The following is a 16,462-nucleotide window of genomic DNA, read 5'->3' on the forward strand; positions in this document are numbered from 1 at the left end:
AACTTTAGTGAAAAACATCCACCTGAGAATGTCAGGGTTAAGGAGGGCCATATGCTCATGACCAGCACTGTCAGAATGACACAGTTTTTTCTTCATTTTAATAGCAGAAAGGGCAAGAATGTCAGGATGGCATCATTCTAGAATCAAAAATTGAAAAAAAATCCCTGATTCATCAAATATCATGAACAAGCACGCTAAAGCTTTATAAGCTCTAGCACTGCGCAAGTCACCTGGGGAGCTTGCACAACCACACTAAAGCTTTATAAGCTCTAGCACTGCACAAGTCACCTGGGAAGCTTGCCAGGCTGTCACTTGGGAGGTCTGAGGAGGCCTGAAAGTTTGCATTTCTAACAAACTCCCAGGTGATGCAGACGCTGCCAGTCTGGAGATTACATTTTGAGAAAGCTGGGTTCTAGGCTACCTATGACAGTTGCTGTGGTTTTAAGATGTGCACATTTTAAAACAGGAAGGGATCTTTAAAAGTCAGCCAATACTTATGAAAGACAAAGATCCAGGCTGCCTTCTGCTCAAATACAATATCCATAAGACAAGTGTGGCTAGGGAGGGGTCACACTGATGGGGGCTGGCCCCAGAGGTGGAGGGGTAGCTCAGAGCTCTCTTCCCAGGCTCAGGGGTAAGTGGAGACACCTTCAGTGAGGGCTTATACCTTGTCACAACAGGTTCTGACTTCCTACCTCCAGTTACACAGAAGAGTATTGCAAAAGCCATCTGAATTCTGAGACTCTAACATCTTAGCTATTTAGGTAAGGCCCTGTCCCAAATTCAGAATACCAAGGTGAGGCTTCCTACAGTTTAGAATGGTACAGGTAAAAAGGAAGGGATGTTAAAAGATTAGAAAGTAAAAGTAAAAGTAATCCTTAGCAATCCTAAAGACAATTTCAGTAAAGAGCTGCTGTGTTAAAAGCAGAGATTAATATCCACAGCACAGAATGAATGCCCACAACCCAACAACAAAAAAGCAGCTAAGCTCAACGATGGGCAAAGCACTTGAGAAGACATTTCTCAAAAAAACTACACTAATGGCCAGTAAGCATGTGAAAAAATGTCCAGTATCACTGACCATTAGGAAAATGCAAATCAAAATCATGAGCTATCACATCCATTAGAATAGCTGCTGTTGATAAATAAAAATATAACAGCTATCACAGGTGATCAGGAGAAACTGCAACCTTATACATTCCCTATGGGAATGCAAAATGGTGCAATCACCATTATGGAAAACAATATGTCAGTTTCTCAGAAAAATTAAACATATAATTACCATATAATTCAGCAATTACACTTCTGGATAGGCAAAAGAATTGTGTGCCAGATGATAGAAATAACCCAAAAGTTCTTTGCTGGATAAGTAAAACATGACACATACATATAATGGAATATTATTTAGCCTTACAGAGGGTATGAAATTCTGACACATGCTGCAACATAGATGAACCTTGAAAGCATTATACTAACTGAAATAAGCCCAGGGGAAAGGAAGGAAGGAAAAAGGGAGAAAAACGCAAGTTAGCTATACTATTAGTGTCACTTAGTTCATGAAAAGGAAGGTTCACACTAATATCAATTGGAGAATTTCTTTATTTCTTTTTGGTTTTGGTTTTTCTCTGGTACCAGGAATCTAACTCATAACTTTGTGCTTGCCAGGCACAGCGCTTGCCAGGCAGGCGCTGTGCCACTGAGCTAAATCCCCAGCCCCCCAATTGGAGAATTTCTTATGCCCATATCTTGTACTCTAAGTAACTACTCTGAAGATGATAATATGCAATGTACTGACTGTTGTTATTCTTCTGTTATTTTGCTATAAAATTCTGTTTTACCTTTTTTCCATAAAATAAAATAAGTCCATGCAAAAAGACAAATATTGCATGATTCTATTTATATAAGACAAATACAATAGCCAAATTCGCAGAGACAGGAGGTGGAAGGGTGGCAGCCAGAAGTGGGAGAGAAAGAAGAACGAGGCATTATTATTTAACAGGTATGAAATTTCAGTTCGGGAAGGTGAGCAAGTTCTGGAGATGGATGGTAGTGACGGTAGCACAGCAATATGAATGCATTTAATGCCACTGAATTATACATCAAAAATGGTTGAAATGGTAAATTTTATGCTATGTATATTATTTTTATCAGAAAAAGTCCACAAACTTAAATTTCTGGTTTGATATGTGAAGAGGGGGTGATCAAAGATGACTGTAAGTGTCTGAGTAGAGTCACAGCTGTCTGGTAGCAGAGACCAGCCAGGACCACGGAGACCAACTCCCAGCTCCTTTTCTCCAGCCTTAGAGCTCTGATGCCGAGCTGCTCTGGAATGTTGTACCGATGCAAATCATGAAGGGAAGAGAGAGGAGGACCAGGTATTAGGAAACTGAGATTCCAGTTGTAATCCCACCTGTCCTACCTGTGGCCTTGCAGAAGAATCTTTGACCTTCCTGGGATTGGCCCTCTTGTCAATGAAATGCAGAGATTAACAACATTCTTGCCAGTAGAATAAAGAGACTATCTCCCAAAATATTTTGCTTGGAATATTGGAATATTAATCTCAAGAGCTATCTGTGGAGGGAAAATATGGTTTTGTAGTCAATATCTGGGAAATTCTGCAGACTTAAGTCCCCTTATGGATATACATAAAACACATTAGCTATTAAAGGCTCTGGAAAGTTCCATAGTAAAGAAATCTGCTCATCTTTCTTTGCAAAGCTATTATACTTTGGGCTCCCAAAGCAGATGCTGAGACAAGGATTTGGGAAGGGAAGGAAGCATGTAAGGAAAAGGGGAGGGAAGATGGCCTTGAGCCAGCTGCTGCAGGAGCAAGAGGCACTCAGTCCCACTGGGGAGATTTCAGGGCTGAAATCTGAGGGCAGAACGCTCCTCAGTGATGACACTTATGGGGCGAGGGAGCTGGGGTGCTTATACACCGACTCCAACTGGTCATGGTTTGAGGACTGCTCAGGGTGGGTGCCCAGCCCCTTGTACTCCCACCTCAGCACTTAAGGACAAAAAAACCCTCCCTGGCTTCAGGAAGGGCTGTAGACAGAGATACAGACTCAGCTGCTAGAAGTCAGTCTCAGCTACAGCAAAAGGATATCTCAGGGTGCTAGAAGCTTCTGTAACATCAGCATCTCCTGAATTTACATGACCACAGATGCTTCCTCCCCTCTTCTCCAACACCTAAAAATATCCTGCAGAAGTTTGGGAAACTAGACAATTTCTAAAGTCCTCCTCGTTCTTATGTTCTCTGGCTTTAGATTACTTAAAAATAACTTACATGCTAGTTCAGGACTGAATTGCCTTCTGTTTGTCAGCCTTGACCTTATCCTCCCATGCTAGGCAACACCAGCCTCCTGCCAGGGCTGGTGGCAGGGCCCAAGCTGTGCAGCCATGGGAGATGGGACATCTCCAGGTCCTGCTCTCTGCTCCCCTCCCACTCAGGCCTTGGATCCATGGGTCTGTGCCTACGGCTTTCCCCCAAAGGAAAATGCACCATCCAGAGAAGCTGACAGTCTCTTTTTTAAGCACATTCATTCCTTTTAAACTGAGAAGTCTTTTCCAGGTTTGTATATTTCACTTCTAATTTTCCAACAACAAACTGAGCACCTGAGACATTTTGTGCTGTAAAAGAAAGACTCTTGTCTGAACATATGGAAAACTGGGGGTCAGAGACAAGTCACTCCGGCCTAATATCACACTTGTTTGTAATAAAGAAGAAAAAAAAGAACAACTCCTTAACCAAGAAACTTGTGCAATCTCTCCAGATAAATGAGCTGTCTTTAAAGAAGCAGCAGGCTGACAAACAGCCAGGCCTGTCCAGTCCAGCCGTCAGCATTCTCTCACTGAGCTGGGCAGCCTGAAGGCTTCCTTTGGGTGGAAAAAAATTACATTGGCCTTGGATCAGGCCTCTTCACTCTCTTTAGCTGACAAGTCTTAAAAAGAAATCAAGAACCAGGAAGAATTACAGGTTCGCCTATTTTTCCTCAGTCAGAAGCTGTACAGCCAGAATTCATCTTGAAGTCCCATTTTCTTCCATCTCTTCCTCCCTGCACAAACATATCAATAATGGCCCCATTATGCACATACCTGAACTGTATTTATAAAATGTGACCATAAATTCTCCTGCAAATCGCATTATCACTGCAAATAAATTTAAAGATGTTCATGGGAGGCAGCAAACCAGCCCACTGCTAAATACCAAATGCCAAGATAGAATCGATTCAAATAGGCTCAGCCCAGATCCTGGCACTGCTCTAAGTGCTGAGGAGAAGCAGGCTGGACTCTACACAACTGCTGCTATTGGAGCCACGCAAGGGTCGGGTGTTGGCAGTTCAGTGTGGTTCACTGCACCCAAAAATGAGTAACACAAACCCTGGGTTCAAGGAGTTACATTTCAGGAGAGAAGACACATGTTAAATAACAGTGGTTGAGTGCCAGGCATGGTGGCGCACGTCTGTAATCCCAGCACTTGAGAGGCTGACAAAGGAGGATCATTGCAAGTTCGAGACCTGCCTGGGCTACAAAGTGAGCTCAAGGCCAGCCTGAACTGTATAGCGAAACTCTATTTCAAAAAGACAAAAAGAAAAAGAAAAACTACAGTGAATGAAGCAAGGACCTTAAAGATAAAAGCAAGGTCTTGAAGGGCTGATGGGATAATGGAGTCAGATGCCATAAGCAGAGGTTTCACTGTGTGGTGGCTGGCGCATGCCTAGAATCCCAGCATTTGGGAGGCTGAGGCAGGAGGATTGCTGGGAGTTCAAGGCCAGCCTGTTCTGCATAGTGAAACCCTGTCTCAGACCAAAAAAGAAAAGAGAGATTTCATCTTTTGTTTCTAAAATAATTGAAGATTTCACAAGTATTTTTTTAAAGTCCGCAAAGTCCCTCCAAAGATAACATATTTTAGTGGTTTAATAGTGTATTTTAGACTTTTTCTATGCCTCTTTCATTTCTTTTTTTTTTCCAAAGAAAACTTGATCACACGGCCTGTACTGTTCTACAACCTGTTTTTGAGCTTTTGTTTTATTTCTAGTTTTTCCACATAACTTGAACACAGTCGTTCCTTGCTTATGAACAGGGATGTGTCCTAGCCAGTTTCATCATTGTTCAAACACCACAGAGAGTACTAGGATGTCAGTAGGCTCTGCAACCTTTTGCGACCAAATAGTTATGCAGTCACGTGTTGACCACAAGATTGTCACTTGATAGTAGACTGTATCTTGAGCATCTTTCTAATACATCAATCTCTTTTCCTGTTTGTGGTCTGTTTTGAGACAGTGTCTTGCTGTGTAGCTCAGGCTTGTCCTGAACTTGCCTCAGCCTGAGTCTCACTCCTGCCTCAGCCTCTGGAGTCCTGGGATTACAGGTGTGCACCGCTGGGACCAGCTTCAATCTCACTTTTTTTCCAAACGCTCCTCATTATTTTAGTAACTGAGCTGTGATCATGCCAAGGACAGTTGCTGTGGCTACAGCCCTGTTCGACATAGTGTCTCTACTTGAGGGCAACTTACCTCATCATTCCCCCTCCTAACCCAAAGCCACGATCCAGAGGCCTGGCTTTTGGCTAACCACCTGGAATCAGACAGCCAGCACTCGACTCCAACTCCAAAACTCAATGCCGGCATGAACCGAGGCAAGCCATTTGCCTCTCCTGTGCCTCCAAGGTAAGTGGGAGTAATGACAACACAACTGCCCAGGCGAGGGTGGTGGGAATGGGATGAGGTTGTGCTGATGAAGTCTTCCAAAGAGGACCCGGCACTTACAAGAACTCTGGGCCTGCCAGTTCCTGTGGTTTCTGTTATTCTGTAACAGGCTATCTATCGATAGCCTTCTCCCTTTCAACGACAAGGATTCATGACCTTCTAGCACAGGGACAAGCAAGGCTTCAGCATTCTGACTTAAATGTAAACTGGAGATGATCCATCCACCTTACAGGGTTGTTGGGGAGATTCAAGGTGAGTTGGGGAAGAACCTAACATTGCTAACCTGAACCCAGGCAAGACACTGCTAATATTAATACTGTTGATACTGTCATAATGTTCCCTCACTGATACAGTCACATACACAGCCCCCCTCCATTTCTCCAATGGGCATTAATGGGATGGGCCTCTTGAAGGTAGCAGACAGAATCAAAATCCATCTCAAATAACCATACATCAAGTCATAGAGCAGGAAGTGCTTTACGTGTGGAATGTAGTTTGGAAATCTAGGAGGCTGTGATGAGAACAGAACCATGTGACAGTACAGGTTCAGGCAATGGAGATAGCATACCAGGGCCGGGTGAAGGCTTTCCTTTTTTGGGGAGCTATATGGAAGGTCTTCCCTTAGACTTTGAGGTAGAGAAAGTGTTATGAGAAAGAGAATGTCCTCCAATGCAGAGGAGAATTTGAGAGACAAAAGAAGTGTGGAGAACAGTAATGTCCACACTTGAGAAGGCCAGCCCTGGGGACATCCAAAAGCTTCCCAAAGAATATGTGGTTACATGTGGTTTGGCAGAAATCAAGGCCTAGGGCCTCCATTTCCATGCATTAATCTACCCGAGGAAGTATCCAAAGCTGAAAGTCCTGGGGATGCGCCTCCCCCACTTCGCACCCTCGTTGTTAGCTACAATTTCGCTGTTGCTGCTGTTGCTGCTGCTGCCGCTGTCAGTGTAGTTGTTAACCGTTTCCTTAGGACGTGTATTTTCCTGTTGGGTGATGATCTGCCCAGAGAGTAGTTGTGTAAGACTCTAGTAGGGAGAGCAAAGGAAGGATGTGATCTCTAAATGTCAAGAAATCTAGAGAGGTTTTCTGACATCCTGTGCATGATGAGAGATAGCCAGATCAGGACTTTTATTACTCTTGTCTGATACACTTGTGTATCAGAAGGGATTTTACCATGCACTGAGTTGTGTATTGTCATTGACAGTAAGTTGTCAAGAAAGATTTTTTAAATGAATTGCTTAAACTAGATTGTGCGATGAGAAAAACAGCCCTGTATTCAGAAAATCTCATTTTTTAGAAAAAGGCAATTCTAGTAGCTAAATATTTGAATATAGTTAAATATTTATAGATTCACAATGTTAAATATTCAGGTTACCTCTGGTAGGCAGATGTTTCTTATCATCAGTCGTAACTCACATATGCACATCTCTCATTACTTGCTTTTTCAGTTATTTCTCTAAGTCATTTCCAGCGATCTAATTGCTCCAGCAAGCTGGACATTTTTATCAGTTCTTATTAGTTAAAAGGCTCAACCTCCTTGAGCCAGGGGAAGTGGCACATGCCTGTAATCCCAGTACTCAGGAGGCTGGCACGGGAGAATTGCCATGAGGTCAAGGCTAGCCTGCACTACACAGTCAGTTCAAGGCCAGCCTGAACTATGTAGCAAGACCTTGTCTCAAAAAAAGGAGGGGAGGCTTAACCTCCAAGGTACCATGCCCAAAGCTGGAATGAGTCTAGTGCTGTAACATATCCATTAACTTGGTCATTCACCCACCCCCTGGCTGCTTCTGCCATTGTGACCAACCATCTCCAGCTCCAGGACTGCTGCTTGTTCCTTCTGATCCTCCTTGTCTTAGCCCTAGAGGAACCTGTAATAAAATGCCATGAACTGGGAAGTTTGTAAAGAACATAAACTTAGTTCTTATGGTTCTGGAGACTTCAAAGTTCAAGATCAGGGAACCCGGGGCTGGGGATTTAGCTCAGCGGCAAAAGCGCCTGCCTGGCAAGCGCAAGGTCGTGAGTTCGGTTCCCCATACCGGAGAAAAACCAAAAAAAAAAAAAAAAAAAAAAAAAAAAAAAAAGATCAGGGAACCCACAGATTTGGTATCCGGTGAAGACCCGTTTTCTTGGTTCATAAAAGGTATCTTCAGATGGTGGGAGGACCAAGACTTCTCCCTGGGGTCTCATTTATAAAGATATTAACTACATTCTTAAGAGCTCTACTTTCATGACCTAATGATCTTCAAAAGTTTCCACCTTGGGGGAAGGATTTCCACATTTGAATTTTGGAATGGCAAAAACATTCTGACTCTTACATTCCTATTCTCTTGTCCATGAGCAAAAGGTAGACACAGGCTGCCCCAGTGGCCTTGCTTTCTCTGAATAAGCCAGAGGGCACAATTTGGGACTCTTGGGGTTGTTTTTGCACAAAGCTCAGTTTGGGCCAAAATTAATGGGACCAAGATTGGCCATCCACTTAATTACCTTATTTGATCATAAGTGACCCAGATGAGACACACACACCCCGCTCCTTCATCCTTCACACTGCTCACCCTTCCTCACCTCACCTTAGAGATAGCGCTCAGAAAAAATCAAGATGAGATGCAAATAGGGTGTGCACAACACTCAAAGCTGTTGGTTCCAGTTCATGAGATCCCTGAAACTACCCTGGTTCCTTTATATTTTTCTTCAGTTCTGCAAATTCATGTCTTTCTAATTAGTTCCCTTGTTGGTCAATCTAGCATGAGTTAGATTTCTGTTCATATACACACTGTAATAATCAATGAGCATATATGCAATGTGTGAATTTCTATCGGTAGATCTGAGGGATCTCCATTCTATTTTTCCATAAGATGATACTATCCCCCTGATATTACTGCCTGCCATGGATACAGTTATAGTTTAGATGGAAAATGCCTCTCAAAGACTCATGCTGTCAGAGGTGAGGCTTTTGGAAGGTAATTGGACCATGGAGCTCTGTACTCATTGGTAGATTCATCCACTGATGAGTTCTGCAATTGCATGTGCTGTTGGAAGGTGTGGCCCAGTGGAAAGAGAGGTGTGGCCTAGAAGGGTATATCTGTTTCTGTGGCTTCTTCTCTTCCCCCTCCTCCTCCTCCTCCTCCTCCTCCTCCTCCTCCTTCTGCTGCTACTGCTGCTGCTGCTTCTCTCTCTCTCTCTCTCTCTCTCTCTCTCTCTCTCTCTCTCTCTCTCTCTCTCTCTCTTTGATTCCTGACCACCATGATGTTCTTCCACTGTGTCATTTTTCCCTTGGAGACAGGGGAGCCATGGATTGAGACCTTTGAAACTGTGAGCCAAAATGAACCTCTCCTCTTTTAATTGTGTCAGATATTTTGTCCCAGTAACAAGGTAGTAACTAAGAGCGGCTCTGTCCCCAAAATCAATAGAGATTTTGGGAGGCTTTTTTGTTTTGTTTTGTTTTGTTTTGGGGGTTCTTTTTGGAAATAGGGTCATGCTATATAGTTCAGGCTGGACTGGGACTCATTATGTAGCTCATGCTGGCCTTGAACTCACAGTGATCCTCCTGTCTCAGCTCCCCAAGTGCTGGTACTACAGGCACATGCCACCACACCCAGCTCAAAAGAGATTTTTGCATGCCTGTCCTCAGGAGCTTGCTATCCCAAGAGGATGCCCATCACTAATTACGACAACCATCATAAGAGAAGAAGAACATACTTGCTATGGTGACTCAAGGTGGAAGCAATGATTAGCACTGTGGAAGCAGGGGAGGCTTTATGGCTGAGGAGGATAGGTAGAATTTCAGCAGGCAAACATCAGGAGAAGGAACAGAAGAAGCAAATGCTAAGAAGCCACAATGTTCAGGTCGGCTTGCAGAACAGTAATATCCAAGCTGGCTGAAATTCAGGTGTATGAATGCAAGTCAAGGGGGAAACTACAGAGAGGGAAGATGCTGCTATATGGTGAAGGGTGGGGGCCTGCCTGCGCTAGGCTGTAATGTTCTCTTAATTTAATAGACAGTGGGAAGAAGTCGTAAAATGTATCTGAGCCAGGAAGTGACTTGGTTTGAGCTACGCTTTAAGAAGATTAATCCAGCAACATTATGGGGAATGTTTTCAAAGGCAGAGTGAATGGGGGCAGAGAAACTGTAAGAAAATAGACACAGTAATCGCGGGCAGGAGATAATGAGGGACTGAACTAGGACAGATGGGATGGAGAGGAGGAAATTGATGGATGGGAGAGATACTGCAGAGGTAGAAAGCTGACATAATTTGACAACTCTAAGTATGAATCTTTCACAAACATGTGTATCACTCTTCTTCAGTGTTACTTAGGGTACTTGAGATCTGCAGGCCATCTGTCACTAATGCTAATGAGTAAGTCAGATTGTATCTCCCATTTAAAGCAGGCATCAGAAACTCAGAGATCCTACAGGACTGTGCAATAAAGGACTATCGTATGCCTGAGCATCATCAGAACCAGTTACCTACTTAGAGCCATGCCTAAAACAATCCCCCTAACATATCCCAAGAAGAACACCTTTGCCAGTGCATGGAACATCACTGTGCTCCTGAGCTGTCCTAGGTCCAGTATTACTGTTGCACTTGGAGGCAACCTTGCTTCAGAGCTCCCCAAAGGAGCAGTCCAAGACTCAGAGCAAAGATAAATCATCTTCAGAGGACAGAAAGTGGGACTGTCCATTTCTCACCTGCATGCCCAGCACCCAGCACAGAGCCTGGCATGTAACAGAAGCACAGTAAATGAATGATGCAAGAAGTGAAAAGATACAGGATTTGTAGAATGTCCAAGCACTCTATGAAGCCCACAGCAGCTGACACCCCTCCCCTAGCGTGAAATTCGTGCACGTCTTCTGAAGCACCCCAGAGAAGTTGAGTTCTGTATGGCTTAAACTTCAGCCTGAGAGGTGGCACAGCATGATCTCAACTCCAGGAGAGGAAGCACAGACCAGGGAGGAAGGATAGATGAGAAGTGTCTTGTTTCTGTGACTCCAACCCTGCTCCACCCCCACCACTGAAGAAGCCCAGAATGCTATTCTCTCAAGGAAGGACGGAATTGGATATATTAAATAATCATTTTTTAATTTAAGTTGGTAAAGCATTTGGGAATATCAACAGCGTGAGCTGCTCTCACAACCAAATAACATTCACAGCGCCCACCACAGTGACAAGTCTAACACTCGTTTCCCTCCTTATCGTCCCCCAATTGCTTCAAGCCATGATTTGATGAATCTCAGTGCCAAAAAAAAAACCTTATTAAAATTATGCTGTTAGGGTTTGTGTCTAGATGTCTCCCCAAAGCCTCATGTGGGTTTCTAGAGTTTGTGATTGATTCGTGGTCCAATGCTGGGATTATGGGTGTGAGTGCGACACCTGCCCTGAGGCGGGTAGTTTGCATAGAATGTAAGGGAGGGAAAGAGACTGCTCTCGCTCTCTTCCCTCTTTTGCTGTTCTTGCTTTTGTTGTCTTCCAACACCACGAGCTGTTGCCCCTGCCATGTGCCACCCTGCCTTGGAGCCAGCTGATTATGAACTGAAACCTCCATGAACTGTCAGCTAAATAAAATTTTCCTCCCTTAATTTTGGGTGTCGGGTATTTTGTCTCAGCAAGGAGAGAAATGTAACCAAGACACATGCTGTCAAGCTGTTGTAATTTTACTTCATGCTTTTAGCTATTTAAAAACAATGTTCCAGGGCTGGGGATTTAGCTCAGTGGCACAGCACCTGCCTGGCAAGCACAAGATCATATATTCGATTTCCGGTACCAGAAAAAAACAAAAAACAAAAAAATAAATAAATAAAAAATATATAAAAAAATAAAAACAATGTTCCTCTCTGACCCTTGGACCCCTAGCTTAGAAGAGATGCTGCCTCAGGTCCTTCTGCTTCTTTCTTGAGCAAATAGAAGTTTCTCATGTAATTTTGGGTTCTTCAAAGATCTAGAGAACTTCAAAGTGGGTACTCTAGTGAGTAACCAGATACAGGCACGTAAGACTGACCAAACAGTTGCACATTAACTGTCCCTTAACCACTTTGAAGATAACAATATGTAATATAACAACCATTGTTAATTTCCTGTCACCTTTATTGAAATTCTATATCATTTTATTGTTTTTATGTTGTTTTGTTTCTTTCTTTTTGGTATTTTTTTCTTTTCTCTTTAAAATAAAAAAGATTGACCAATTTTGCATGCTTATGTCTGCTAATCAGAACAACTAATTTGAAGACAACAATATGCAATATAACAACCATTGTTGAATTCCAACTATCTTGTTTGATAAAACTCTGTATCATTTCTAATGGTTTTTTGTTACTTTTATTGTCTTTAATTGTTTGATCAATCTTGCATTCTTACATCTGGTGGTCTGAGCAACTCCACTGAAGAAGGAAATCAATAATGGAAACAACCATTATTGATTCCTATCATCTTGCTTTGAAATCCTGTATTGTTTTTGTTGTTTGTGTGTTGTTTTGTTTTGGTCTTCATTGTTGTTGTTTTGTTATTGTTTTTCATTCTCTTTAAAATTAAAAAAGATTTCTAAAAAATGATCCAGAGAACTCCCTTGTTGGTCTTCCCTCCCCTGACTAATGCTTTGGCATTATATATGTGTGAAGACTTTTGAGATTGAAAACTTACAGCCATCAGAATTCTAATATACAGCAGCCCAGGAGGAGCCTCAGAAGCCTCGGGGAAAGTGAGAATATACATCTACTATAAATGCACTCAAGCAAAAGGCTTTAACCTCTCTTAAACAACGGCCACAATGATGATCCTGGTCCAGCAGTTGAACTGAATGGAAACAATTCAAGAACTTCCAAGGTGATTGTACAAAATCACAGATAGCAAAAGACATGGAACCATCAAGGCTCCTTCAGATGGGAGTAGGCCATTATCAAAGGGGGCTGGTGCTCACCAGTAAGCCTTCACCTCTGCAATTAAACTAAATGTTTCCAAAGGTGGGACTAGCCTCAAGAGCCAGCTAGTGAGCATGCCTCTGGGAAACCACTCCAGGCAATGCTAGGGAAAGAAACAAAATATTTAGGAACATGGCAACAGTAGCAGCCAAACAGAGGTTGTTCTGTTGATAGCAGAACTTTAGTGAAACCAAGACAAGGAATCAACACTCTGATTGCATTCATTTCCTCCCTCTTGCATTTCTATGTTGTCACTTGAATTTTTCTTCTTTCAGTGCTTTTCATAATAAGATTCTTCAGGGAAACATTCCAGCTGGACTGGAGCAAGAAGGATGCAGATATCTGGACCCTGAATTACCAACAGAGATCAGGCCATTCCTCCCGCTACCCAGGCACTTGGAGAAGTGGGAGTTACAGCAGCAGCTCAGGAAAACCGGGCGGAGCTGGTAGAAGCAGGGTTGGTAAGCAGGAGAGGGAGCAAAATATGGCACCCAGAAGCTAAGGACCCTCCTAGGCCCCTTCCTCCTGGGGTGCCCCTCTTAACCCCCATTAGTTCCTTGAGTCTCCACCAACACTGACCACACTGGATAGTGTAAGCTAGATAGTGGGGAGCCAGAAGCTTAGGAGCACAGACCTTGCTCCTTGGAACAAGACCCAAGGACTCACTCTCCCATACTTCATCATGTAACCTCAGACACAACTTTAAATCTAAGTCTCTATTTCAGTGCCTTGTTAAAATGAGTTACAGTAGAACCTACCTCACGGTGGGTTGTCTCTAGGATTACATGAGATTGTATATGGACAATATGATTGGAATTTTGTTGTTCAGTCAGCCATCACCTGCTCCACTTCTGGAAAAGCATCCCTCTTCTTGCAGGGAACTTCCCTTTCTTCCCACACCTTCGCCATGACATCCCAATGGCACATGCTGTCTTTTCACACAACCATGATGTCAGTAATTGAGAGGTTATTACCCATTCCAAGTTACACCACATACAGCACAGCTTTGTAAGTACTATCTCTAGTCCAAGGATGGCTGTGTATAACTGTGTCCATCCTAGGCAAACTGGGTAAGACATTTCTGGCAATGCCTTGAAAGGAAAGTGTGTTCTTCAAAGGAAACAAACGAACAGGTGGACAGAAATTCCTAGCTCCAGTCACCTTGTCTTTCTGTGATCTGGTTCTCTGCTCGTTTGAGCTGTGGTCCTGTCACATGTGACCAAAAGAATCCTGTATAAGCCAGAGGCAAGGTGTTTAAAGTGACAGAACCTAAAATGTGGAACTGGCTGACTTAAGTTTGGTAGAGTATTTTTAATACATATGATAATCCTTCCATCAAGAGGTGGAACCTCTGTTCACTCCTCCTGAGGCCTTGGTAACTTGGTGTCCAGCGTGGTAGAAATGGCACTCGATGATTCCTAAAATTAGGAAAGAAAAGGTCACGGAGCTTCTGCTACTTTCTCTTAGACTCTCACTTAGATTTTTCAGTGGCCCAATAAGAAATTCAGAGGGCCGGGGGTAGGGCTCAGCAGCACAAGTGCCTGCCTGGCAAGCTCAAGGTCCTGAGTTTGATTCCCGGTACCAAATAAACCAAAACAAACAAACAACAACAAAAAAAACAACCAATAAGAAATTCAGACACCTGAGGCTGCCAGATGGGGAGACCACATAGGCAGTGTCGCCAGAGGAGCCCCAGCTGTGGAGACTTCCCAGCCGGGTTCCCTTTATGAGATAAAGGACCTTCGAATGGACCCTGGCCCCAGCCTCCCTCCAAGACCAAGAGTGCCTTTGCCGCCCTGGGCCCAGTCAGCCCCCAGGATTGTGAGCAAAGTAAATGACTGTTAATATTTTCACACTGTGTGGAGTGCTTTGTTGTGCAGCAACAGGTACCAGAGGATCAAACCTAAGACAGTCAGGATCCCTTCACTCTGATCCCAATCTTGGGTAAGAGTCAGGTAAACTGATTGTTAAACATTTACCTACCACATCCAGGGGCTCAGGCAATTGAGACTGGAGCTTGAGGCACTTGGGCAAATTGAGAACAACTTAAGGCCTATGAGTTGTAGGACCATAAGAAACTACTTCTGAAACTGATAAAAAGAAATGGACATCACCAAAGATGCAGAGTGATTGTGCAATGGATGGACATGACTTTGGTACATTTCAAAATGCGAGATAAGTATGTGTGTGATTTTTTTTTCCCATCATATATTTGCATTAAGTTGGATGAGGCATTTCTGGAAATGCCTTGGAAGGAATGTGTGTTTGGGGACGCATGTGTTCATTCACACCCAGGCACTAACCAGCCAAGGATATGAGATTTATTTTTCGCATTACCCAGCACACTTCGTCTGAAAACAATCCTTTCTCCCACCTCACTCCTGGTTCTCCCTTAGGAGACTCATCCCTTGCCAGCTCCCCCACTGTAAAATCTCAAGCTGCCGTCATCTTGTCACAGCCTGCCTCACTTGTCACTCTTGGTCAGAGTGGTGGATGAACTAATAATGGTCAACGTGTAACACCCAGATGAACTGAATCAGTGTGGTGCTGGGTGTGGAGGGCCCACCTGGGGATTGCTGCCAACAGCATAAAAGGAGAACTGGAGGGGAAGGTGGTTCAATGCTGATTCTCCTGGAGAAGCCTGTCATGCTGGCTTTCCTGATAGGAACTCAGCTGTTCTCATCAGTAGAGGAGCTCGGGTCCTCGCTGAAGCTGAGGATGGCTGTGATTCTTTCCGGGGAGGCTCTGGTCCTTACCTTGAGTGTCACTTCCTGCAGATCCCTCAGCCTGCCAGCACAGCTCTTTCATCCCACTGGCACAGACTTTCTAGCTTCCACCACTGCCCTTTGGGCTTTCCAAGTGCAGATCCTTAATGCAAACTGTCATGGGCTCTGGGTCTCTAGTTGGACTCATGAAGGACATTGCCATGGACTCTAGGTCTAGGCTGGATTTGTGCAGGACATTGCCCTGGGATTCAGGCCCCCAGCTGGATTCTCTGGGTCAGTAGTGTGTGGACAGATCTTCTGCACTCCTTTGCATTTGACTCGGGTGAATATCATAAAATAATCCTATAAATTATGCATCCTGTATTAAATTTATTCCCTTGTAAACCTGGACTACAACAGTCAGGAAGGGGCTGGGGATTTAGCTCAGCGGCAAAGCGCCTGCCTGGCAAACGTAAGGTCGTGAGTTCGGTTCCTGGTACCGGAGAAAACAAAAAAAAAAAAAAAAAAAAAAACAGTCAGGAAGTAAACACCTGGCCCACACAAAGTCACTCAGAGATCTTCCCCAGGATAGTTCATACTTGAGCATGGACACACATGGTGGGGTTAGGAGGAGAGACCCTTCCTCTCTAGGTTTGACCATACAAAGAAATAAGACCAAAACTGACAGTGGAAATGGTTCTAGCTGCATGAAGCCCACACAGAGAGAAAAGAATTGGTGGGAGCTCAGGAAGCCTACATGGAGCCAGAGTCCTGTTTTTCCCACTGTTCATGTCACAGCCAGAGCTGTTTGATTCGATCATCTGCAATTAAAAGAATCTTTTAATATAGTTTCAGGGACATAGAAAGTACCCAATAAATGTTTTCCACACCTTAATTTTCCTACTTACTGTGATTCCAGCAAAGAGGAGAAAAGTCACCTATACATGAGAGAAGCACTCAGAGCCACACTCAAATTGGAGCTCAGTGGGCCACAAAGTTGGCTCACCTGTCAGTCCCCCGGAAAGCCTTTAAAATAGGAATGACCAGATCTCGCCTATCACCACCACCAGCCAGCAACGCGAACCCTTGAGAAGGGAACCCAGGTGCCTGTGTACTGCTTACATTCTGAGAGTGGGCTT

This window comes from Chinchilla lanigera, unplaced genomic scaffold (assembly GCF_000276665.1).
Source record: "Chinchilla lanigera isolate Chin_1 unplaced genomic scaffold, ChiLan1.0 scaffold00003, whole genome shotgun sequence".
Taxonomy (NCBI): Eukaryota; Metazoa; Chordata; class Mammalia; order Rodentia; family Chinchillidae; genus Chinchilla; species Chinchilla lanigera.